We start from the raw sequence: 25,081 nt of genomic DNA on the forward strand, positions 1-25,081 counted from the left end.
TTCCACCATTCAGGTTATTACTTGGTTAAAGCAGCATGTCTTCAAATGTTCTGTCTTAAAATAAAATGTTATTTTCTCTGGTGAGTCGCCCTTCTATGATTTAACATGTTTTAATGTTGATTTGCCTCTCTGTGACTAACTCATGAGAAAGAAGGGCTGTAAGAGAATGACCATAAAACAGGGAAATCTTATTTCTAGGCAAAGAGGGAAAAGGAAGTAGCTGGACTGAGGCAGGGGAGCAGGCCAAGAAGAAGGGCAGTCAAGTTAGGGCCATTACAGGTTAAGGCTTGAAAGTGGAGAACTGCCTAAGGAAAAGTGGTGTCCATGGGAAGATGGGGTGCAAAACCAAAAGGTACCCAATTTGTAATACTGCCCAGAGATAACCCTGTTAATGTCTCCATGAAACCTTAAGAAGCTATAAGGAGTAAAATGCACATACAATGTTAGCTACATCATGATAAATCAGTTAAAAAATGCCCCTATTAAAGTATTTGGCATTGTTCCTGGAAGATAGTGTTGGAAGAGGCAATATGCCATGAGCCCTGAGCCTTGCACTTGTTGCTAGGTGTGCCAACAATGCAAAGCCCTGAAGGCTCTTTGTCAGGGCCATTCTCAGAGTTGTGTTTGCAGCAAGCAACCTTGAAAGATGAAGGAATGTCTCCCTCTGGGACTAAGAGCATACTTATTTACTGTTTGCTACAAAATGGTGAGTGCCTGAGATCTGGTGTTCCCTGGCTACAGTGAAATCTGGTTATGTGCACAGCATCCATGTGGGTCCTTATCACAATTAACCCTGTGATATTTTGGGGCCAAGGAGAACTGACACACGTGTTGATGCTCATGATGCTTGCTCTACTATGAGTTATAAAATATTCTTTGTCTCTGATTTAGGAATCTTGTCTCTTCTCAGCGTCCATAAAACAGACTAACTTATCACCTAACTAGTGGGGTTAATTCTTAGACTTGATACCTAGGAATTGCTCAAAAAAAGTAGCCATTCTTATTAATGAAAAGTATGCATTTCAACAACTTACTAGAAGAAGATATAATATGAAAGAACTAGGGATGCATCCCAAGATTTGAAATCAAGGGGAAGGTTTTAAAATACAATCATTATGCTATAGTATAGTAAAATTTAATCAAGCAATTAGTGACTAAGGATTATTCCCTCCTCCAGGCTGTCCAGAAGGACAAAATCTGGCTAATGTTTAGAGTTAGCTTTATACATAGCTCTTGTACAATTCAAGACTCTCTATGAATCTAAAATTTTGCTTTCTTAATTAATATATACAGATTTCTTGAAATTCTTAGAAATAATAACAAACAGTAAAATGGTTTTCAACACTGTTCTAAGCAACTTATAATTGTTAATAATTCACTATACAGAAGCTCTATAAGTTAGGTACTCGTCTTATTATCCCAATTTTACAAGTCAAGAAACTAAGGCACAAAAAGGTTAAATAACTTGCTCTCAGCACCCAGCTGGTAAATGGCAGAGCAAGGATTTGAACTCAGGTAGTGTGGCTCCAAAGAGTGTGTTCTTGACAAGCACATTGTAAGTCTTTATAGAAAATAATGGTAAATGATGGACAGAAAAAAAGACTAACATTTTTGAACACCCCTTGTTGCCAGACATTTTGGCAAAATTATCTCATTATCTTTTTTCTTGCAGGGAAAATATTGTCATCATCATTTTTACAGATAAGGAAACTGGAACTCAGAGAAGATTCATAATTCAGCCAAGGTCACACAAATAGAACATTGGAGAAATACAAATTAGAATTCAGTTTGATTTACTCTAAACCCTGTGTTCTTTCTATGACAAAATAGTGTCTACAAGACACTTGAAGGAAAGGCTATGAACGCAGAAGACAAATTTTCCCAAATAAATATTTTTCTATGTCATTTTTTACTGAAATAGAAATGGAAACAAATAGGAACTGCCCAAGGAGGTAATCTTGTCACTAGAAACTTTCTATATAATTTGAAGGTATAGTTTGTTTGCTTTTTAAATAGTCCTGATTTTTGTATAAAAGAATTACTTTATTTAAGTATTTGTCATTTTTTAGTATTTGTGTGCTTTTTAAAAACTCTTATACTTTAGCATCATAAAGTTAGCATTGGACTGGAGGCTAAGACTAACTCTCTACTAAATATCTAAATTATTTTCGTATTTTAACCTGTCTGAAGATCATTTAAAATGATAGAGCAGTGGAGCTTGAAGAGATTCCTACAGCAACTTAATTTCTTTGAGGAAGAACTCCTAGAGAGGCAGTTGACCTACCCAAGATTATATGCGAACTTAAAGGCAAGAATAAGTCCAGAACCTGGGTTTCTAATAAACAGAAGGGCTAAAACAGCTGATCACTAAGGTCTCACAAGCTGTAAGTTTCTGTACTTTTTTGAATCTGGGAAATTAATTGTCACAAAAAGCCTACATACATCATAAAATCCTCAAACTTGCATATTTTTCCTCAACATTTTAAAAGTGTTCTATCTAAAAAAAAACTAAGCATAGTACAGTGAACAGTCAGAAATCTTGTACCTAGATTCACCAACTGCAAAGATTACATTTGAGCTCACTTGCTTTTGCTTTATCTGTTTGTATATGAGTGTTTGTGTACATATGTACATGTAGGTGCATATACAGTCAGTTTGCATTACTTGAGGTAGCTATGTTCTATAAAATCACTGCAAACAGTGAACTGGAGAATATTAGGCCATTGATCCAAGGGAAAATACAAGATTTTTTTCTTAAGAGCCTATCATCAAAATATTTTAATTAACCAATCAAGATATAACCTTGTTTCATATGTATTTCCATTTAAAGACATTTTATTTATTATTATTGTTAATTAACTAACCTTGAACTCATAGACACAGCACCATAACTCATGCCTAAATGAACTTTATCTAATGTATGTATTTTTTTTGTAAGGCCCAACACAACCTTTTGTGCTTAGAAATACTAGACTGAACCAGCAGCATTACTCTTGGAGGCCATTTTAAGCAGCAAAATCAACAACAAAATGCACACATACAAAAAAAGAATGCTAAAGACGTGGCACCACGTACACTGCAAAAAGAACACTAGTTTACAGTGTGAGAGCTGAAACAAGAAGTCAGGGTGTGGCCTCATTTGACCTCAGCTGGGAATGTGTACATCAGAAGACTCCAATTTTTCACCACTCTGAACACGGCTGCAAATGATTATGAAAGCAATATGGGTATTGATCTTACAGTTACAAATAAATTTTAGTGAAGAGGTGAATTTGAAAATACGGAATCTGTAAATAATGAAGCTTAGTTGTATATATAAACCATGTAATTTAAGTAGCAAGCCTCATGACATTTTACACTAAACACATTAAAGATGGTAAAATTTGAGTATATATGAAGCAAAAGTAAAAATAAGTAAATAAAAACATTGTAGAAATGTTTGCAGCCTGAGGGTACCCTAATTTCACCTTGTTGGAAATCATATTTGCCTTTTTTAGGCCTACCTGAACTACCAAGCCAAAGCACACCACTCTCAAGTTAATAATCATCCTAACAGAAAGAGCCAACTGGAAAACATTATCTCAGAATATTCCTGGAATTACCAACAAAACAATGAAGTATCTCACTTATCTCCATCTGCCAGTGACCTTTATATGTCAGTTATGGATTTCATCATCTGATCTACAGTATTTCCTTGAGCTAATCTCCAATGAGCATGGAACTCACACTTTTCACAATCACTCTGCTTGTAGCAATGCCGTGGACTGCAGTGAACCAGGAAGAAGCTATGACTGTGCCTCAGCATTGAGCATTATATTTCTATTTGTGCTGAGCGAACAATGTGACCTCATGTCTCAGAAGTTAGGGCCAAAAGCAGGCACAAAAGCATCAGTTTCAGCTTCCAATCAAGGCCATCTTATACGTTTAGTGAGAACTTGATCATTTTTCATCTCACCAAGATTTTGTATCTTCCCCCATCCATCATCGAGTACCTGGTATGCAAGTAACTATTCGAGGGAATGAGATGAAGCATTGATCTTGAGCTAGAAAAACATGTATTACTAAGAGAGAAAGGAGGACTTTGGGATTTTAAAGTACCTAGCTTTACTTTCAATTATTACAAAAGTCATGTAAGTTTTATATGCCTTGTGCTTGGCTTTACTGGTTTAAAGGAAGTTTCTGAGAGCCACTTGCACCAGAAAAGAAACCTATCTTTGCCCAAAGACTTTTATAAGGAAAAGTGCAAACTAACCACCTAGCTGTTGTCTCCTCCAGCTCCATTTCTTACAGATGCTCACATCACACTGTCTGATTTGGACACACTGCAGTTCCCCTCATTTTAGTGGTCGTGACATCCCTAAGCCCTTGCACAGGCTGTGCTCTGCATCTGAAAGGCCTTCCTCTCCCTTCTTAGCTGGCCATTTCCTCGTTGTCTTTCCAGTCCTAGCTCCTGTATCATTTCCTTGGGAAAGACACCCTGGACTATTCCTCAGAGTGAATTAACTTCTCTCCTCTGTTCTTCAGCATTCCAAGCTTTCAGTGCTCCTTTCTGTCACAGCACCCTTCACCCTGTTTTGATATCATTCGTCTACAATTCTGTCACCCACATTAGACTATGAGCCTTTTGAGGCCTTCCAAAGACTGTATCTTGTTCATCATTTCATCCTCTGTGGCTGGTGCAGTATCTAATACAGATGAGGGCTCAAGAAATATTTGTTGCATAAAAGATTGAATAAATGAATGAATAAATTTGAATTTTCACTTGCTCTAATAAGAGGTACCATTTGCCCCATTTGAAATGCCTAACCTCTTATTTTATAAATTGGGAATTCCTATAATTAATTCATACATTCAGTTTTTTAATATTTCCTTTTTTTTCTGTCTTCTTAGTTTGCCTCAGTTCCCCTATTTAGGAAAGAGGCCAGAAATTCATTTAAACCAATTTACTTTTAATTATCTGCAAAGTGCGAATTTTTCACAGTGCCATAACCCCCCTGTAGGGAAAAGATGCTCCTAACAAGCACAGCCTCTGAGGTGCACAGAAAGAAAACGTGAGGAAATGACTGCTAATCAGCTCACAAACCTTCATTGCTCCTCAACTGACTTGGAGGAGTGTGCTCCATGCTGACTTCTCCTCCCAGGAGGCCACATATGTCCTCTCAATCCTCTAAGCATCTGAGAGCATGTGTGCCTCTCGGGGGATGTTGACACAGGTCCTAATGAATCAATTTGTTGTGTGGAGGAGTGAGGGAGGTCTGTGTCCCATCAATTGACTTCAGCCACACTTCATCTTTCATGTATTGCAAGTGAGCGGAAACAGACTTTTTTTTTCAATAAATTAAAAAAAAAATGGAGTGCCTTGAACCATTCTGAACAAATTGTCTCACCAGGCTCCAAAGTGCTCAAACATTCAGCTCATTTCTCCTAATTCATAATTAAACCCAAGACCTACCTGGAATGATAAAGAATGATATTTGTATATGCTAAGCCACGTTAGCATGGCAAGAGTAAACAGGGAAATTGGATACAGCAAACTCAGCATTTTTGGTGAATAAACATATGGAATGACTTTTCTGGCCAAGCATTTGGAGCGAATGGCAGTTAAAAACTCTGGTGACACTTACCTGGTTTCCGGAAACTCTGAGGTGAGAATTAGACGTATTAAGTAAAAAATACATTGTAAAATAATGAGTAAATTAAACCCAACAGAGTGATTCTCTACTATAGGATACTTCATATATATTTTTTACAGAATAGGTTTCAATAGATAATTGACGATAGTGATCATTCACTTCGACCTGCATTTTCAGATGCTGCACAAGGAAACTGGATAAATCCTATTTCATGTGATCCTTACAGTAATTCTACAAAGTAGGTGTTATTATTATTCTCATTTTACAAATGAAGAAACAAGCTCAGAAAAGTAATTGACTTGTCCATGATTGAAACCACATGTATTGCTTTGTCATATATTGCATGTACTTTATCAACTTTTGTTGAAAATGATTTTACAGTTTCTAAGGATAGGAAGAGATTTTTTCAGGATAGGCAGACACCAAAAGAGCAGACACATCCCTCGGAGATATAACAGGGATGCAACAACTGAATGCATTAAGATATAGTAAGCGCAACCATTCTCAAAGCATCCACTAACACCTATAAAGGGACCTTTACTTACCACCAGGTACACCTCCGGGTGAGTTCCAACTGCTTATAAAACACCTCTGTATGCATGTTTGCCCATTTCCTGAAGTTTGACATCCTTAACCAGGTAATATTCTTTTTTTTCTTTTGAGACGGAGTTTCGCTCTTGTTGCTCAGGCTGGTATGCAATGGAGTGATCTTGGCTCACTGCAACCTCTGCCTCCTGGGTTTAAGTGATTCTCCTGCCTCAGCTCCCCAATAGCTGGGGAGCATCTGCCACCATGCCCAGCTAATTTTTGTATTTTTAGTAGAGACGGGGTTTCACCATGTTGGCCAGGCTGGTCTGAAACTCCTGACCTCAGGTGATCCACTCACCTCGGCCTCCCAAAGGGCTGGGATTACAGGCATAAGCCACCACACCTGGTCCTTAACCAGGTGATTCTTAACCGCCTCACCCTGGAGAAAAAAAGGTAATCTGCGCATTTAAGGATTAACCTGAGTAAGAGTCAGGTGGAGAAAAACAGTATTGGGAAGACCAGTTTTTAAGATGTAAGGCTAACTGTCCTAGACTGGAGAAGTGCCTTTTCAAACCTGCCCTGTTTCTGCCAAGTATCTTGAAAAGAGAGAAAAAAAAAGGTACATTACCTACTTTTCCACACTCTGACCTCCAAGGCATCTGTTCTGGCCTTAGGTGAAACACTGATCTTTTGTGTGCTCTAACCTCATTTCCATCTGCTGTCTGTTTCTGTGATGAGCTGATCATGAGCTGATGGCTCCCTTCCCACATAATTTGTTCTGAATTCAAAACACCTACTTTCAATTAAACCTCTTCTACCTCCTGACCTCACCTACCTTCAATTAAATCATCAGAGTATTAACAGATTATTGTTACTTAATGCTGCTTCTGTGCCAGACAACAAGCTGAAATCTTTATATGTATCATAATATTTACATTTTCCAGATCTTAAAATTGAGATATGAGGATGTCAAATGATTTTCCCACGTCACAAAAGTGATAAATTCAGAATTTAAACCACCCCACTTATTCTGTGGCTACAGCTCACACTAGTAACCACTACACCATAACACCTCCCAGTGCAGTTAAATAGAAAGACACTCAAACTTTTTCCCATGCTACAAATTGATGGCTATAATAAAATCATTTTTCCAGCCTGGTGCTGTGGCTCATGCCTGTAATCCCAGCACTTTGGGAGGCCGAGGCGGGCGGGTCACGAGGTCAGGAGATCGAGACCATCCTGGCTAACACGGTGAAATCCCGTCTCTACTAAAAATACAAAAAAAAATTAGCCGGGTGTGGTGGCAGGCAACTGTAGTCCCAGCTACTCGGGAGGCTGAGCCAGGAGAATGGCATGAATCCTGGAGATGGAGTTTGCAGTGGGCCGAGATCACGCCACTGCACTCCAGCCTGGGCGACAGAGCGAGATTCCATCTCAAAAAATAAAAATAAAAAAATAAATAAATAAAATAATTTTTCCAGGGTCCCAAGCTAGAACTCTTTAAAACATCTTTGACTCAAATCTCTTCATCCCCTATAGTTATTTGTCACCCTGTACTATCAATTCTTCCTGTAAAATTTCATTTCATTCTTCATTTTCTTTCTACTTCTCCCTAACCATAATTGTTGCAATAGCATTCCAATGGGTATCCCCAAATTTAGCATTTTTTTATTCCTGCTCTCATCCATGTTTGCCAAACTAACCTTCTTAAAATATCACATTCAACACAAAAGATTGAAGTCTGAAGATGTTTAGCCTTTAAGGAGAAGATTTAAGTGGGATATGTTAGCTGTTTTCTAGCACTTGAACGATTAGCTTTATTTCGTCTTTCCAGAGAGCAAAATAATGATGACCCATATGGCATGGGGAGGTGTGATTTTAAAAAAAAAAAGTAATTTTGATATGAAGACACAATTTTATCAATTAGAGCCATTCAAAAATGGGATAGCTGGCATATCATATTGTGACTCCCCCACTAATGTGTTCATGCAGAGCTAAATGACAGCTTGCCAGAGGTATTGTAATGCCAAGAGATTGGAATCAATCAGCTCAAATACATCTTACAACTTTTGGGGTTTTTAATTTTATAATGAGTCTCTGTTCAAAGGCCAAAAATGGCTCTCAAATTCATATTTCACTATTCATCTAACCTTGCACCTTAATATTTTCCAGCATGAATTCCTATTCCAAGCTACACCAAGCTTATTCCTCAACTCTCTACTTTTGTTCAAGTAGGTTGAACCATCCAGAATTCCTGTCTCCAAACCCTCAAGCCTGTTAAATAATCTTCTTGCTTTAGCAATGTAATACTCCTGTAGAATTTCATATATATATATATGTGTGTGTGTGTGTGTGTGTGTGTGTGTACATTTTGTGTTCTCTAGCCTTCCTTTCATTAAAATCCTAAGTTATTCATCAAGCCTACCTTGAAGAAAGTGTTTTATATTGAATTTTTTAAAAAATCTAAATACCTACTATATAGGCTCTTAACCTTAGTGCCATCAATAAACTTAAGGATTTCCCTGAAATTCTATTGAAATTCTTATGTGTAAATGTTCATGCACAATTGTCTAGTGGATATAATTATCCTTTTAATTTACTAGCACCTCAGTGAGATCTTTGTATCCAAAAAGGTTAAGAAAAATTTTGTTTGCATTTTCAGTCATGCCTCAAAAGTTTAGCACTTAGTTCTTCTTTCTCTTTCATATTTTTTCACTCATATTCTTTCCTAGACTGTAAATCTCTTGAGGGTAGAGGTCATTTTTTTTTTTTTTTTTTTTTTTGCTTATTAACCATAGGCTGTGAATACTTTTATAAAGAACAAGATAGTATCATGTCTGTAAGTAGGAGGTCATTTAGAAAAATTTGTGAATGAAAGAATTAATGTCAACATCTACTACTTGAGTAGTTTTAAGTCACCTCTTGTAGTTCTTTAATATTCTACTTTGGGACTCGCAATGAACTGAATGTTTATGTCTCCCCAAAATTCATGTGTTGAAAATACTAACCCCCAAGGTGATGGTATTAGGAGGTGGGGCCTTTGCAAGGTGATGAGGTCATGAGGTAGAGGTCAAACCCGTTAATGGGATTAGTGTTCTTCTAAAAGAGATCCCAGAGAGATCTCTTGCCTCTCCCACCAGATGAGGTTACAGTGAAAAGTCAACCATCTGTGAGGAGAGGGGATCTCACCAAGCATCAAATCTGTCTCTACCTTAATCTTGGATTTCTGAGTCTCCAGAACTTTTAAGAAGAAAATTGTTGCTGTTTATGAGCCACTCAGTCCATGGTATTTCATTATAGCAGCCTGAATAGACTGAGAAAGATGCAGAATTTTCAAAATAATCACTAAGAAGTCAGCTTCTTAATTCCTAACATATCATGAGACATATAAATATTTCATCATGTTTTGTCAAATTTGTCTGCCACAGATTATCTGAGACTTTTTGCCACGCTAGAAGTAATTGCATTCATTTAATTTCCTGGTGCTTATAAGGAAGCATCTTCAATGTACTGCTGATTATTAGATAGCTGGCTCTTGCTTATTATGCAAAGACTCTGGATATGGAAATGTACAAAGAAGCTACAAAAGGAGCTAATGATCACACAACAAGACCACAGAAAGAACCTCCTGGAGGCACAGCCCTATAAGAAAGTCATCTGAGCATACACTGGCTGGCAGAGTGGAGGCTACCTGATACTTACCCTGAATCTATTCTACTCTCTCATTTGCTGGTTTAAAAAAAATGATAATAATGAAAATAATCTGGTTTTCCATTCTTATATAGGTGCTCAATTGAAAAGCAGTTATGAGCTTGCCCTTTCAGAACCCCAGAGAGCTCTGGCGACCTATCAGTTAGTTTTATCTTAAATGTGGATGATGAACTGAATGAAAATGGGCTCCAGACATTATCACTGCAATTCCTGCTAAATATGCCATCCGAGGTTTTAAAGTGTGCTCTCTGTTCACTGAGAATATTTGATGCAATGAACTCATTTTAGTAGCGATTCTTTAATAATCGTGTCTGTATGTTAAGGAGAGAGAATAGCTGACTTTTGTTAAATGCTTTTTCTCCTTACACTAGAAGCTGTTCTATTTTAAGTATCTAATATCAACATTCATTGAACACCAACAGTGAGGTAGAAACTGTATTGCGTATAGACATGTTCTTATTATCAGTTGCTGCAGTATACTGGTCAACAATGGAATAATTAAGCAAATAGGAGGCTCACAATCTGAATTATATACAAAGACACAGGTCAGGTTAAGTCTGAAAGCACTCTCAAGAAAAAGCAAAGTGGCTAGCAACAAATCACACGTTTGAGCACTGAACCTATTCCTGGGAACCTGGTGAGGTTGTTTTGGGGATTTTGTTTTGTTTCTTTCTGTTATCTGATTTTCAGCATCTGATGATGGCTTCTAGAGACCAGATGCTCCAACGTAATATATACTTATTGATGATGCAATAAAGTCTTGTCTGTTGTTTCAGAATGGCAAGAAAAATGACTGCCATTATCATTAATAAATTTTGCACTATGCTTTCCTATGCATTATATTATCTAAATCTTCCAAATCTCATTTGAGCTAGGGATTGCTACAGATAAGGAATTGTAGACCCATTAACAAGAAGTGACTTGCCAGGGATCACACAGTCAGTAAATGACAGAGATGAAATTTCACATTGGGTCTTATGAATCTAAACCCTGTGTACTTTCTACAATATTAAGGATCCTCAAGAAACATATATTTGTTTTGAGCTCTTGTATGAGCAAGTCACCAATTTTGTTTTGGGAACAGAAAAGCATAAAATTGAATAATAAATAATGGCTTCTCTCAAGAACCTTAGAATTTACTAGGAATAGTAGGAGAAATAAGGCATGACCATAAATACCCATGATAGTGGGAAGTGTGGAATAAATAACACCTAAGCTATTCAAGCCAGGAGTCCTGTGCATTCAGAAGAAGTGCTTAGGAAAGGCTTCCTGGAGAATGTAGCAGATAAACTGAACGATGTTCGGCTAATGCATAGATAAACAGGATGGAAGCATAAAACAAAGTAGCAGAAACCTCAGAAGGATAAAAATATTTTTCCACCTACTGTGGAAGGATGTAAGAAACACCTAAGATATATTGCCTGTGCTCAAGGATCTTACAATTAATTTGAGTAGAAAAGAACTATGCACTCCACATAATTGAAGAACAATCTAGAATATCACATACAGAAATTGAATGGTGAATTGTACAGCACAGAAAATAGAATACCGATGGTACTCAGAGAATAGGTTTTGTAGGTCTTAAGGCAGGGTTGTCCACTGCGAAAAAAGAATGAAGCACATGTTGCCAAGGCAAAGAGAGCATGAGAATAAGGACTAAAACTACTTTGGGGATTATTTGTTTGAAGATTTATTAAGTTTCAGTGAACTCAGTGCACACAGAACTAGGTACACATTTATAAGTCCTACAGATAGTTATAAAAGTGTGACTGAAGATAAAACAGCCAGGAACCACTGGGGACAGATTTACCTAGAAACAAAAACCACAGCATGTAAGCTGAGTGAGGAAGGCCTGAAAGGAAGTTAGAGCTCTCCCACAAGTTGTGTGGTCTTGCTCAGACAACTCATTTAATCCCTGGTACTCAGTTTTATCATCTATCAAATGGAGCTAATAATAGCTTTCCTGCTTCAATCTTAAGTTTGTCATGAGAATTTCATAAGGCTTATTGATTGTATCAATCAAGTGTCAAAGCACTGCCTACACTGAAGATGTAATGTCAGATGCTAGGTAGAAACGCAGAGATAATGAAACACTTCAATCTGTGCCCACACAGTCTAGCCAAGCATTGAATACATCTAGTCATTAATTCAACCAACACTTTTTGAGAATATACTCAATTCTAGGCACCGTGCTTCTCACTGGAGATCCTAAGTCAAAAAAAAAAAAAAAATAACACAGAGTTAGAAAAAAGCGTAGCTATAAATCCTCATTACCTTGGATTGGCAATGGTTTCTTATATATAACACCTAAAGCACAAGCATAAGACATAACACCTAAGCACAAGGTAAATTAAGTGGACTTCATTGAAGTTAAAAACATTTGTTTCTCAAATGACTCTATCATAAAAATGAAAAGACAATGGAAAGAGTGGGAAAAAATGTTTGCAAACCATATATCTGATAAGGGTTTAATATTCAAATATGTAATTAACTCTGATAACTCAATAATAAAATGACAAATAACCCATTAATAACGGACAAACGATTTGAATAGATATTTCTCCATACAAGATAAACAAATGGCCAAAAATCATATGAAAAATTTATTAATATTATTAGGTATTAATGAAATGCTGGTCAAAATTTCAGCGAGATACCACTTCGCATTCACTAGGATGACTACAATCAAAAAGACAGACAATAAAAATTGTTAGCAAGGATTTGGAGTGTCTTAATTCATTTGGGATGCTATGACAAATTACCATAGACTGGATAATTTATAAACATCAGAAATTTGTTTCTTACAAATTTGGAGGCTAGGAAGTCCAAGATCAAGGCACCAGCAGATTCAGTGTCTGGTGAGGACTTACTTTCTCACAGATGGTACCTTTTCACTCTGTTGTCATATGGTGGAAGAGGTAAGCTAGATCTCTGGGGACTCTTTTATAAGGGCGCTAATCCCATTAATTCATGACAACTCTGCTCTCATTGCCTCATCACCTTCCAGCAGTCCCACCTCCTAATGCCACATGGATAATTTGCTGTCAACATATAAATTTTAGGGAGACGTAAACATTCAGAACATAGCATTCTGCTCTTGCCCCTCCAAAATTCATGTCTTTCTTGCATGCAAGATACATTCAACCCATCCCAGTAGCCCTAAAAGTCTTAACTGGCTCCAGCATTAATTCAAAAGTCTAAAGTCCAGAGTCTCATCTAAATGTTAGCGAAAACACATATGGTGAGATACAAGGTATGACTCATTCCGAAGTAAATTTTTCTCAGTTCTCTCCAGTCATGAGCCTGTGAGCTCAAACAAGTTACATGCTTCCAAAATACACTGGTGAGACAGGCATAGGATAGACATTCCCATTCCAAAAGGAAGAAAATAGGAGTAACAGGTCCCAAGTAAGTCCAAACCCATTAAGACAAGCAACATTAAATTTTCACGCTCTAGAATAACATTTTTTGACTTGATAGCCTGCCTTCCAGACATAGTGGGACAGAAATTGGGCTCCCAAGGCTTTAGGAGGCCCCATCATCATGGCTTTGCTGGGTACACCCTAAGCCACGTCTCTTACGCATTGGAGTCTGGTGTCAATAACGATACTGGGCTGAAATTGCAAGTCAGTGGCTCCACTGGTCTGGGGTTTCTGGGGTGGCTCTGCCCCAGGCTCTGCTAGGCATTGGCTTAGTGGAAACTCTCTGCAGAGGCCTTACCCTTGTGGTGGCCCTCTTCCTGGGTTACCTGTCTGAGGTTCTAGGAGGCTCCATTCTTCAAAATCTAAGCAGGACCAGGAATGGTGGCACATGCCTGTAATTTCAGCACTTTGGGAGGACGAGGTGGGCGGACCACCTGAGGTCAGGAGTTCAAGACCAGCCTGGCCAACATGATGAACCCCGCCTCCATTAAAAAATACAAAAATTAGCTGGGCATGGTGTTAACGCATCTACTTCCAGCTACTCCGGAGGCTGAGGCACAAGAATCAGTTGAACCCGGGGGGCAGAGGTTGCAGTGACCGGAGATCGAGCTGCTACACTCCAGCCTGGGCAACAGTCTGAGACCTTGTCACAAAAAAAAAAAAAAAAAAAAAATCTAGATGGAAGTAGCCACACTACCACAGCTCATGCACTCTGAGAGCCAACAGAGATATCAGCTTGAGGGTGCTGCCAATATTTACTGCCTCAGACTTCCAAAGGGGCAGCCACTGTGATGTGCATCACCCCTGGGCCCACTGGAGCTGAACCTGGGACAGGGAAGTAACACTGTGCAAGACTGCAGGGAGCAGAGCTTTGAAATCAGTTTGTCACCTCAGGCTCTGGCACTCTGGGCATGTAATAAGAGGGATAGCCTAAATGATCTCTGAAATGTTTTTGAGATCACTCTTGCATTGTGTTGGTGAATAGCACCTTGCTGGTCCATACTGATCTCCTTATCAAAGAGTTTCTTGGTCCTACCATCGATGTTCTTTCCAGAACACTGTTTCTCAGTTTTTACAAGATGGGCAAACTGAGATTTTCCAAATATTTAAATCCTGCTTCTTGTTTGATTAAAAGATTGAGGCAATAATTAATAGCTTACCAACTAAAAAAAGTCCAGGACCAGATGGATTCACAGCTGAATTCTACCAGAGGTACAAGGAGGAGCTGGTACCATTCCTTCTGAAACTATTCCAATCAATAGAAAAAGAGGGAATCCTCCCTAACTCATTTTATCAGGCCAGCATCATCCTGATACCAAAGCCTGGCAGAGACACAACAAAAGAAAGAGAATTTTAGACCAATATCCTTGATGAACATCGATGCAAAAATCCTCAATAAAATACTGGCAAACCAAATCCAGCAGCACATCAAAAAGCTTATCCACCATGATCAAGTGGGCTTCATCCCTGGGATGCAAGGCTGGTTCAACATATGAAAATCAATAAACATAATCCAGCATATAAACAGAACCAATGGCAAAAACCATATGATTATCTCAATAGATGCAGAAAAGGCCTTTGACAAAATTCAACAACGCTTCATGCTAAAAACTCTCAAGAAATTAGGTATTGATGGGGATGTATCTCAAAATAATAAGAGCTATCTATGACAAACCCACAGCCAATATCATACTGAATGGACGAAAACTGGAAGCATTCCCTTTGAAAACTGGCACAAGACAGGGATACCCTCTCTCACCACTCCTGCTCAACATAGTGTTGGAAGTTCTGGCCAGGGCAATGAGGCAGGAGAAGGAAATAAAGGGTATTCAATTAGGAAAAGAGGAAGTCAAATTGTCCCTGTTTGCAGACGACATGATTGTATATCTAGAAAACCCCATTGTCTCAGCCCAAAATCTCCTTAAGCTGATAAACAACTTCAGCAAAGTCTCGGGATACAAAATCAATGTGCAAAAATCACAAGCATTCTTATACACCAATAACAGACAAACAGAGAGCCAAATCATGAATGAACTCCCATTCACAATTGCTCCAAAGAGAATAAAATACCTAGGGAACCCACTTACAAGGGACGTGAAGGACCTCTTCAAGGAGAACTACAAACCACTGCTCAATGAAATTAAAGAGGATACAAACAAATGGAAGAAAATTTCATGCTCATGGATAGGAAGAATCAACATCGTGAAAATGGCCATACAGCCCAAGGTAATTTATAGATTCAATGCCATCCCCATCAAGCTACCAATGACTTTCTTCACAGAATTGGAAAAAACTACTTTGAAGTTCATATGGAACCAAAAAAGAGCCCGCATTGCCATGTCAATCCTAAGCCAAAAGAACAAAGCTGGAGGCATCATGCTACCTGACTTCAAACTATACTACAAGGCTACAGTAACCAAAACAGCATGGTACTGGTACCAAAGCAGAGATATAGACCAATGGAACAGAACAGAGCCCTCAGAAATAACGCCGCATATCTACAACCATCTGATCTTTGACAAACCTGACAAAAACAAGAAATCAGGAAACGATTGCCTATTTAATAAATGGTGCTGGGAAAACTGGCTAGCCATATGTAGAAAGCTGAAACTGGATCCCTTCCTTACATCTTATACAAACATTAATTCAAGATGGATTAAAGACTTAAACGTTAGACCTAAACCATAAAAACCCTAGAAGGAAACCTAGGCAATACCATTCAGGACATAGGCATGGGCAAGGACTTCATGTCTAAAACACCAAAAGCATGGCAACAAAAGCCAAAATTGACAAATGGGATCTAATTAAACTAAACAGCTTCTGCACAGCAAAAGAAACTACCATCAGAGTGAACTGGCAACCTACAGAATGGGAGAAAATTTTTGCAATCTACTCATCTGACGAAGGGCTAATATCCAGAATCTACAATGAACTCAAACAAATTTACAAGAAAAAAACAAACCCATCAACAAGTGGGCAAAGGATATGAACAGACACTTCTCAAAAGAAGACATTTATGCAGCCAAAAGACACATGAAAAAATGCTCATCATCACTGGCCAGAGAAATGCAAATCAAAATCACAATGAGATACCATCTCACACCAGTTAGAATGGCGATCATTAAAAAGTCAGGAAACAACAGGTATTGGAGAGGATGTGGAGAAATAGGAACACTTTTACACTGTAGGTGGGACTGTAAACTAGTTCAACCATTGTGGAAGTCAGTGTGGCGATTCCTCAGGGATCTAGAACTAGAAATACCATTTGACCCAGCCATCCCATTACTGGGTATGTATACAAAGGATTATAAATCATGCTGCTATAAAGACACATGCACACGTATGTTTATTGCGGCACTATTCACAATAGCAAAGACTTCGAACCAACCCAAATGTCCATCAATGATAGACTGGATTAAGAAAATGTGGCACATATACACCATGGAATACTATGCAGCCATAAAAAATGATGAGTTCATGTTCTTTGTAGGGACATGGATGAAGCTGGAAACCATCATTCTCAGCAAACTATTGCAAGGACAAAACAACAAACACTGCACGTTCTCACTCATAGGTGGGAATTGAACAATGAGAACACATGGACACAGGAAGGGGAACATCACACACCAGGGCCTGTTGTGGGGTGTGGGGGAGGAGGAAGGGATAGCATTTGGAGATATAGCTAATGTTTAATGACGAGTTTCTAGGTGCAGCACACCAACATGGCACATGTATACATATGTAACTAACCTGCACATTGTACACATGTACCCTAAAACTTAAAGTATGACAGAAAAAAAGGATGTTTAAATAGATTTTCTCATCTTATAAGCATTCAACAGAAGCCATACTGTACCTTCAGCACTTTGTTAGAAATTTATTCCACCAAATATCCTGTTCGCAAGTTCTACTTTCCAGAAAATACTAGGACATGAACACAATTCAGTCAAGTTCTTTGCTACTTTTATAACAAGAACTGCTTTTCCTCCAGTTTCCAATAACATGTTCTTTATTTCCAGCTGATATGGCATCAGAATGGCATTTACCATCTATATTTCTACAATCTGTTTACAACCACTTAGATATTCTTTAAGAAGATTGAAATTTTCCCTACAGCTCTCCTTTTCTGAGTCCTCACAAAAATGGCCATTAATGGTCCATGGATATCAATATAGGCTTTTTCTAGCATGAACCTCCAAACTTTTTGGCCCCTACCCATTACCCAGTTCCAAAAGCACTACCACATTTTTAGGTATTTATTATAACAACAAACCCACTCTCGGTACCAATTTTTGCTTTATTCTTTGGGGCCTGCTGTAACAAAACACCATAGATCAGGTAGTTTATAAACATCAGAAGTTTACTTCTCATGGCTCTGGAGGCTAGGAAGTCCAAGATCAAAGCACCAGCAGATTCAGTGTCTGGTGAGAGCCAGCTTTTTCATAGATGCCAGCTTCTCACTCTGACCTCATAAAAAAGCAAGAAAGATCTCTGGGGACTCTTACATTTATATAAGGGTACTAATTCCATTCATGAAGGGTCTGCTCCTCATCACCTCCCAAAGGTCCTGCCCACCTTCTAATACCATCACATTTGTGATTAGGTTTCAACATATAAATTTTGGAGGGACACAAACATTCAAACCATAGCATAGAGAAATTAGAGCCCTCATACGTTGCTCGTGGTAATGTAAAGATAATGTGGCCACTTTGGAAAACAGTTTGGTCGTTTCTTATAAAGTTAAATATAGAGTTATCATATGATTCAGCCATTCCATTCCTGGGTATATACTCAATAGAACTGAAAACATATATTCACACAGAAGTGTTTACATGAATATTCTTAGTAGCATTATTCATAATAGACAAAACATGGGAAAAATAAGTGCTCATCAATTTATGAACAGATAAATATGAAAACATATCCAGCCATTAAAAGGAATGAAACAGTAACACATATTACAATATGGATAAAACTTGACAATATTATACTAAGTGAAAGAAGCCAGTCACAAAAAGCCAAATATTGTATAATTTCATTTCTATGCAATGTCCAAGATAGTCAAATCCATAGGGATAGAAAGTAGGAATAGCAGTTGCTAGGTAGAGGGAAGTGGAAATGAAGAGTGACTATTAATGGGCATGGATTGTTTTTCGTGGTAGTGAAAATGGTCTGGAATTAGGCAGTGATAATGTTTGCACAGCCTGCTGAACACACGAAAGTGTCCATATTAAAAGGGTACATTTTATGATATGTGAGTTATTTCCCAATTTTTAAAAAAGTCAGAGTTCCTTCTAATCAAGGAGTTTACAACAAAATAAGAAGAAAAGAGAAAAAATTGCTATTTGCACTATTACCGCTGCTTGCAATGCAAAACATTTTTTGTTCAATATAATTAAGCATTGGTGAGTTGTATCATACATACAGAGAGATATGAAATAATAGTTAATATTTATTGAACATTTGTTGCATGCCAAGTATTGTTCTAAGTATTTTACAGGTTAGAAACTCATTTTGTCCTTATAAAAAGCCCTTGAGTTAGGTACTATTATTGCCTCCATTTTCCAGATAAGAAAACTAATGTGTACAGTGGTAAAGAAACTTGTCCAAGGTTGTATTAGACATAAATAACAAAGCTAGGATTTGAATCAGGAAGTCAAGCTATAGTATTGCTATATTTAACTAGGCAATATTGTTTCTTTTCTCTTTTCTTTCTTTCTTTCTTTCTTTCCTTCTCTCTTTCTTTCTTTCTTTTTCTTTCTTTCTTTTTTTTTTCTGGACAGAATCTCACTCTATCTACCCCAGGCTGGAGTGCAGTGGCACGATCTCAGCTCACTGCAACCTCTGCCTCCCAGGTTCAAGCGATTCTTATGCCTCAGCCTCCCAATCAGCTGGGATTACAGGCGCCCGCCACCACACCTGGCTAACTTTTGTATTTTTAGGACAGATGGGGTTTCACCAGGTTGGTTAGGCAGTCTTGAACTCCTGACTTCAGATTATCCGCCCACCTCGGCCTCCCAAAGTGCTGGGATTACAGGCATGAGCCACCATGCAATATTATTTCTCTAGGAAATATAAGGCACAATATGCATATAAAAACTATTATTAACAAGTGTCAGTTCCTGGAATCTTTGAATCTTAGGGATGAGAGCTCATCTAGTACTACCTTCTAGTTTATGCCTGAAGTTTCCATACAATATCTAATTTTTTTTTTTTTTTTTTTTTGAGACAGAGTCTTGCTCTGTCCCCCAGGCTGGAGGGCAGTGGCACGATCTTGGCTTACTGCAAGCTCCGCCTTCCAGGTTCGCGCCATTCTCCAGCCTCAGTCTCCCGAGTAGCTGGGACTACAGACACCCACCACCACGCCCGGCTAATGTTTTGTATTTTTAGTAGAGGCAGGGTTTCACTGTGTTAGCCAGGATGGTCTCAATCTCCTGACCTCGTGATCTGCCCTCCTTAGCCTCCCAAAGTGCTGGGATTACAGGCGTGAGCCACCATGCCTGGCCACCATACAATATCTTTGATCTTTGTTCCCAGCCTATATTGCATATTTCCTGGGAGAGGGAACTCAGTATTGACCCAGTTTGTTCTCTTTGAATAGCACTGGGCATTTTGAACGTTCTTTCTTGCATTAAGACTATATGCTTCTTAGACAAGGAAGCTGTTCCTTGGCAATACCCCTATCTTAGGTTAGGTTGTCTAGGAACGAAGTTTAAGATGAGGATTTAGATGGACATTATTTATTGACAGAGGATTCTTAAGGATAAACTTACAAAAGAAGAGAGAGATAGGAAAGTGGAAAGATCAGATAAAGAATTGGTCCCAGTCAAGTACATTCTTGGCCCCATATAAAAGGGTAAGGCTATCAAAAGCATAAGCCATTCCACAGAGTTGCCAGGCTTAAGCATCAACAGGTCATGAGCCACAATGGTGGTAGAGGAATGAGTAACTTCTTAGGGAAGGCAGCCAGGAAAAGGGGTCAGGGCAGCTGCAAGCCACTGGTGACTAACACAGCAGCTAGGTGCAGGGCATGCAGGCCTGTAAAGGAATGTGGGCAGGTGCCACAGCACCTAGCAAAGTAGATGAGCACAGTGGCAGGGGTCGCAGGACACAGAGTAGAGCCAGTTTTAGAACTTAAGTCAATTCTGAAGTCTACTATCTGTCACAGATTAGCTGTGTGACCTATGCCACTTATTATCCCTAATCCTGTTTCCTTAGCTGTAAAATGGGCATAATAATACCTGCTTCATAGGAATATGACAAGGATCAAGAGAAATGACACCTAAAATATATTTAGCATTATGCTTAGTGCATAGTTAACATTCAGTAAAAGTAGTTTCTATCATAGCAAGTATGCATTAAATACTTGTTGATACGAAATGTTGCCCATTTCTTTCCAAGGTGAAGTTAAAGAAGTTGAATTACTTGTTTAGCCCATCACCAATTTCAAACCTTACAATTTCCTTTTATTTCCAGCCTCTATAATATGTCAGCATTTTCTCACCATAGTCTGAATTCACACTGTGAAAATGTGAATTTTGTCCTGAAATCCACTTGTTATTCACTAAAGCCATCACCTCCAGAGGAATCGTCTTTCTCTTAGCTCTGCGTTTTTGTCCCATCTGAATTGTTTTCATTCTGTACTATCATAAATCCATCAGTGTCTGACTTTTTCCTTTGTGGTGGTGAATACCTAAGTCTGACTATGAATCCATGTCCTGCTGTAATGATTTCAAATGCATTCCAGGTTACAGGGTTATCCCTGTTAAAGGCATTTTTGTAAGAGTCTGGTATCTTGCCAGAAGAAGGTCTGTGGTCCAGATGCCAAAACACATGACAGCAGGCATCAGACTGAAAACGAGTGATGAGACCGTCGGCTGCCAGACTGGCAGCTCTGTCATTGACAGTGGTACTAGACAGATTGGAACTTGACACTGGACAGGATTAAAAAAACTAGGGCTGTATATCATGACAAGCACAGAATGCACCTGAGAAAGCCTTCTCATTCACTAAGGGGAGAAAGGTCCATCCCATTAGGGAAGCAGCTGTGCTGGGCAGAGCACTGGGAGTTCACACACCATCCCCCAAAACTACAGCCAGTCACCCCCTGGAGATGACCTCTAGGGGGAACATCTTCCTACCCAACACATCCTGTCCCTCCAAGGGACTTTCAGTAATGAATTGACTTACCATTTTACTCTCCTCCCATCCTCAGCTTCTCTCCACTACAACACATGCTAAGATGAGCATTCCTCACCAGCTGTCTTCCAGAGAGGGCAGCAATGTTCTTTTGTTCATGCATGCATTCATTCATTCATTTATTCACTCAATGAATATTTAGTAAGTGCTTAGGAGGCACTAAGGATACCAGATCAGATTGATGACAAATTTAGAATAAAGAAGACCATGGGTGACTAAGTTTAACCTCTACACAGTACAAACTCTGCTCCACCCCTCTAATATATGACTTTTGAAAAGAGAAATTTTGGAGAAAACCTCCTTACTTCAAATGTTAAGTTAGTAATGGCAGACACGTAGGCAGTGCTGCATAGACAATTGGGGCCCTTCCTGGTCCTGAAATCACACCACTTACATAGCTGGCTATTCAGTCTAGAGAAAGGTTGGGCCTCTCTCTGCTTTCACAATGTAGAAAACAGCTACAATGAAATCCCAATGCCTGAAATGAACTCTTATTAGTACCCATTTATGTTCAAATCCCACCCCATGGAGTCAGTGTCTCATGACTCCATTTCTCACTTGGCAAAATGGGGATGCCGTCACATGCAAGAATGGCAGCCACTGAGGAGGGAGAAAACACTGCTATTTGCATTATCTAGTGGATTCATTTCCAACTGTTAGTTTTTCTTGTATGTTTGAAATACTCAGACAATAATAATGAGATGGGATATGACAACTAAAACTCTCCAATTTAGCAAGATTCATTTTGCAAAATCATCACAGAGCATCTGAATCACTGCCTAGCAGAGTAGAACAACATCTGGCAAACAAGTGGTGATGTATTATAATGTTTTAGCACCATATGGCAATATGTCTTCAAAGTCACCTGCAGGTTGAAATGAAAAACCCACTCTATAACTACCTCAGGAAAATGGGGGAGGGGCAGGGAATCAAGAGGTACATTGGGATAATACTACATGGGCACCAAGAGCATATACTGTTAATATTAAAGCAAATATTAATATAGCAAGACATTACTTAGAAGCTCCAAAACAAGTTGCCCAAAACCCTAAATGTCATAAAGTTTAACAAACTGAAGACCCATCTATTGAACTACAAGATTATATTATCCAGGCCCAATTAAAAGTGATTAAAATTTGCTGTGATCAGCCTTAATTAGGATTCTTACCCTTCGATAGGAGAAACAAAATCAGAAGCCAGTGTCAAATAGAACCTTAAATGTTAGATGAGTTTATTTTCTCTTGTTTTTGTTAAATAGATACAGCCATTCTAATATTTTTTTTCTTATGATAATAAATTGTCTTGCCCACCTTGTGGGGTGGAGAGCACAGACTGTACTATTGGACAAATCTCTCTGTTCCAGCTCCTCCCTAGACCTTTCCCTGCACCCTACCATCTTCCTATGCATAGTTCTGGACATCATAATTTCAATGCAAGCATTGGTGTCCCACATCACACCAGCTCAGGGAGTGAGGGCAGGAGGAGCAGGGACAAAAGGGACAAGAAACAATGACTAAATAGTAGAACACTGCCTTCTACCCCAGCTTCCTTAAATTCCTCCCTAAAGTTTCCAAAAGTCCTCAGAGTTGACGTACGTGTGCTTTTACGTTCTCCCTTCAGCCTGCTGCCTTCTACCGTTTTCCTTCCCTTTTAGGCATGACCATTTGATAAATGTTTACTGCAATGATGCCTGCTGTAGGACCTACCTATGTCCATGACAAAGATGCTAAAGTATCATGTCATTTTCTTTGTTCCAAATGTGATGTCTGTAATCAGTGGCTCTGACCACTGGGTGCCATGTCCAATGGGCTTCAATAGCCTTCATGGCCATGTTCCCTGTCAGTCTCTCCCATGATCCACAATGTTGTGGTTGGTCCCTTGTGCTCACCACACCTTGTGAATTTTCTCTTCTGTCACATCGTTCTCTGGTCTCAGGCATTTATCTTTGGGATCGTATTACCAGAAAATACAATTGATCCGTATTTTTTCACCCTTACCCTGGCCCAATGTCCTTAAACCAAGCATAAAAATGATAATCCTAAAAGTAATAATAGTCATAATTTATTTAACATGTGAGATTTTTCAGGTTCTCTATTAAGTACTAACTATACGTTATGCCGATCATTATCTCAATCACTTAGAGAAGTTGCATAGCATAAGAGCTAAGAAAGTCAGGATTCAATTCCACGTCTGACTTCGGAGTTTTATCCACTACACATACTACCATTAATTTCTCAACTCCTTTTTTTTTTTTTTTTTCCTTTAGAACATGTTTGTTTCCAAGAAAATCTTTAGGAGCTCATGGAAATAAATTTCAGAAATCAAAATATGGTGAGAACACACACTGAATTCTAGATAAACAGCGCAATTTAGTTTCTCAAGCTGAGATCTGACTGAATGGGAATAATGCCTTTTACTTTTACTTTTAGCTCCATTCTTCTGAGGGCTTTGCTCTCTTTAAGACCTCCAGTGTCTCCCGGGTACCCATTGGCAGTCAAAATAGACCCCAAATATAGGTTTTCAGGCTTTATTCCCACCAGTTCCCTACATGTAGCCTCTGCTGCTGCCAGAATAGACTCTGCTATTCCCCTCTCCATACCTCCCCATACCTCTGTGCTCCTGCTTATTCCTTCTTGCTAGCATGTCCCTTGCTCTACTACCAATCCCAAATCCCACTTGCCATGAATGTGGTCTCTTCTGGACTCTCTAATGTGTGAGGGTCCCCTCTTTCACTTTTTTTTTCTTTTTTCTTTTTTTTTTTTTTTTTGAGATAGAGTCTTGCTCTGTCCTCCAGGCTGGAGGGCAGACGCGGGATCCTGGCTCACTGCAAGCTCCGCCTCCCAGGTTCACGCCATTCTCCTGCCTCAGCCACCCGAGTAGCTGTGACTACAGGCACCCGCCTCCACGCTCAGCTAATTTTTTGTATTTTAAGTAGAGACGGGGTTTCACCATGTTAGCCAGGATGGTCTCCATCTCCTGACCTCGTGAGCCGCCCACCTCGGCCTCCCAAAGTGCTGGGATTACAGGCGTGAGCCACCGTGCTCGGGCCCCTCTTTCACTTTTATAGGATGTTGTGTGTCCCCTTGGGTGGGTGATAATTCTGAATTTCTGGTTATTGTGGATATTTGAATACTTGTCTTATCATATCCACCATTTAGATTGTAAATTTCCTCTAGGAAAGGACTCAGCCTTACGTCCTTATGCCCCTTCCAGTACCTAAGAGAGTGCTCTTTTCCCAGAGTGGACACTTAATAGCTATTTATTGAATTAAAATTAATTTGTGTTCCTTCATAAACAGGTTATATTTATAATCAAATACAATACATTCCTTTTCCACTTGGGAGTCCCCATATTTTCCCTAGAAACAAGGGCACTTTGAAGTCATTCAGTGCTTTTAATTTACTTTTCCCTTAATGGAGTTTGCTTCCTAGTTGGTTCAATCTATTCTTTAGAAGTCTATTTCCCGATAGATTTATAGCCTCGAAAAACTTTTTTTTCTACCTTAAAAATCCCTTTGATTATTTATTGGGCCTGATTCATCTCAAGGGCATTTATATTGTTTTCTTATCAAAAGAGAATGTCCTATTA

The sequence above is a fragment of the Pan troglodytes genome, chromosome 9 (genome assembly GCF_028858775.2).
Source record: "Pan troglodytes isolate AG18354 chromosome 9, NHGRI_mPanTro3-v2.0_pri, whole genome shotgun sequence".
NCBI lineage: Eukaryota > Metazoa > Chordata > Mammalia > Primates > Hominidae > Pan > Pan troglodytes.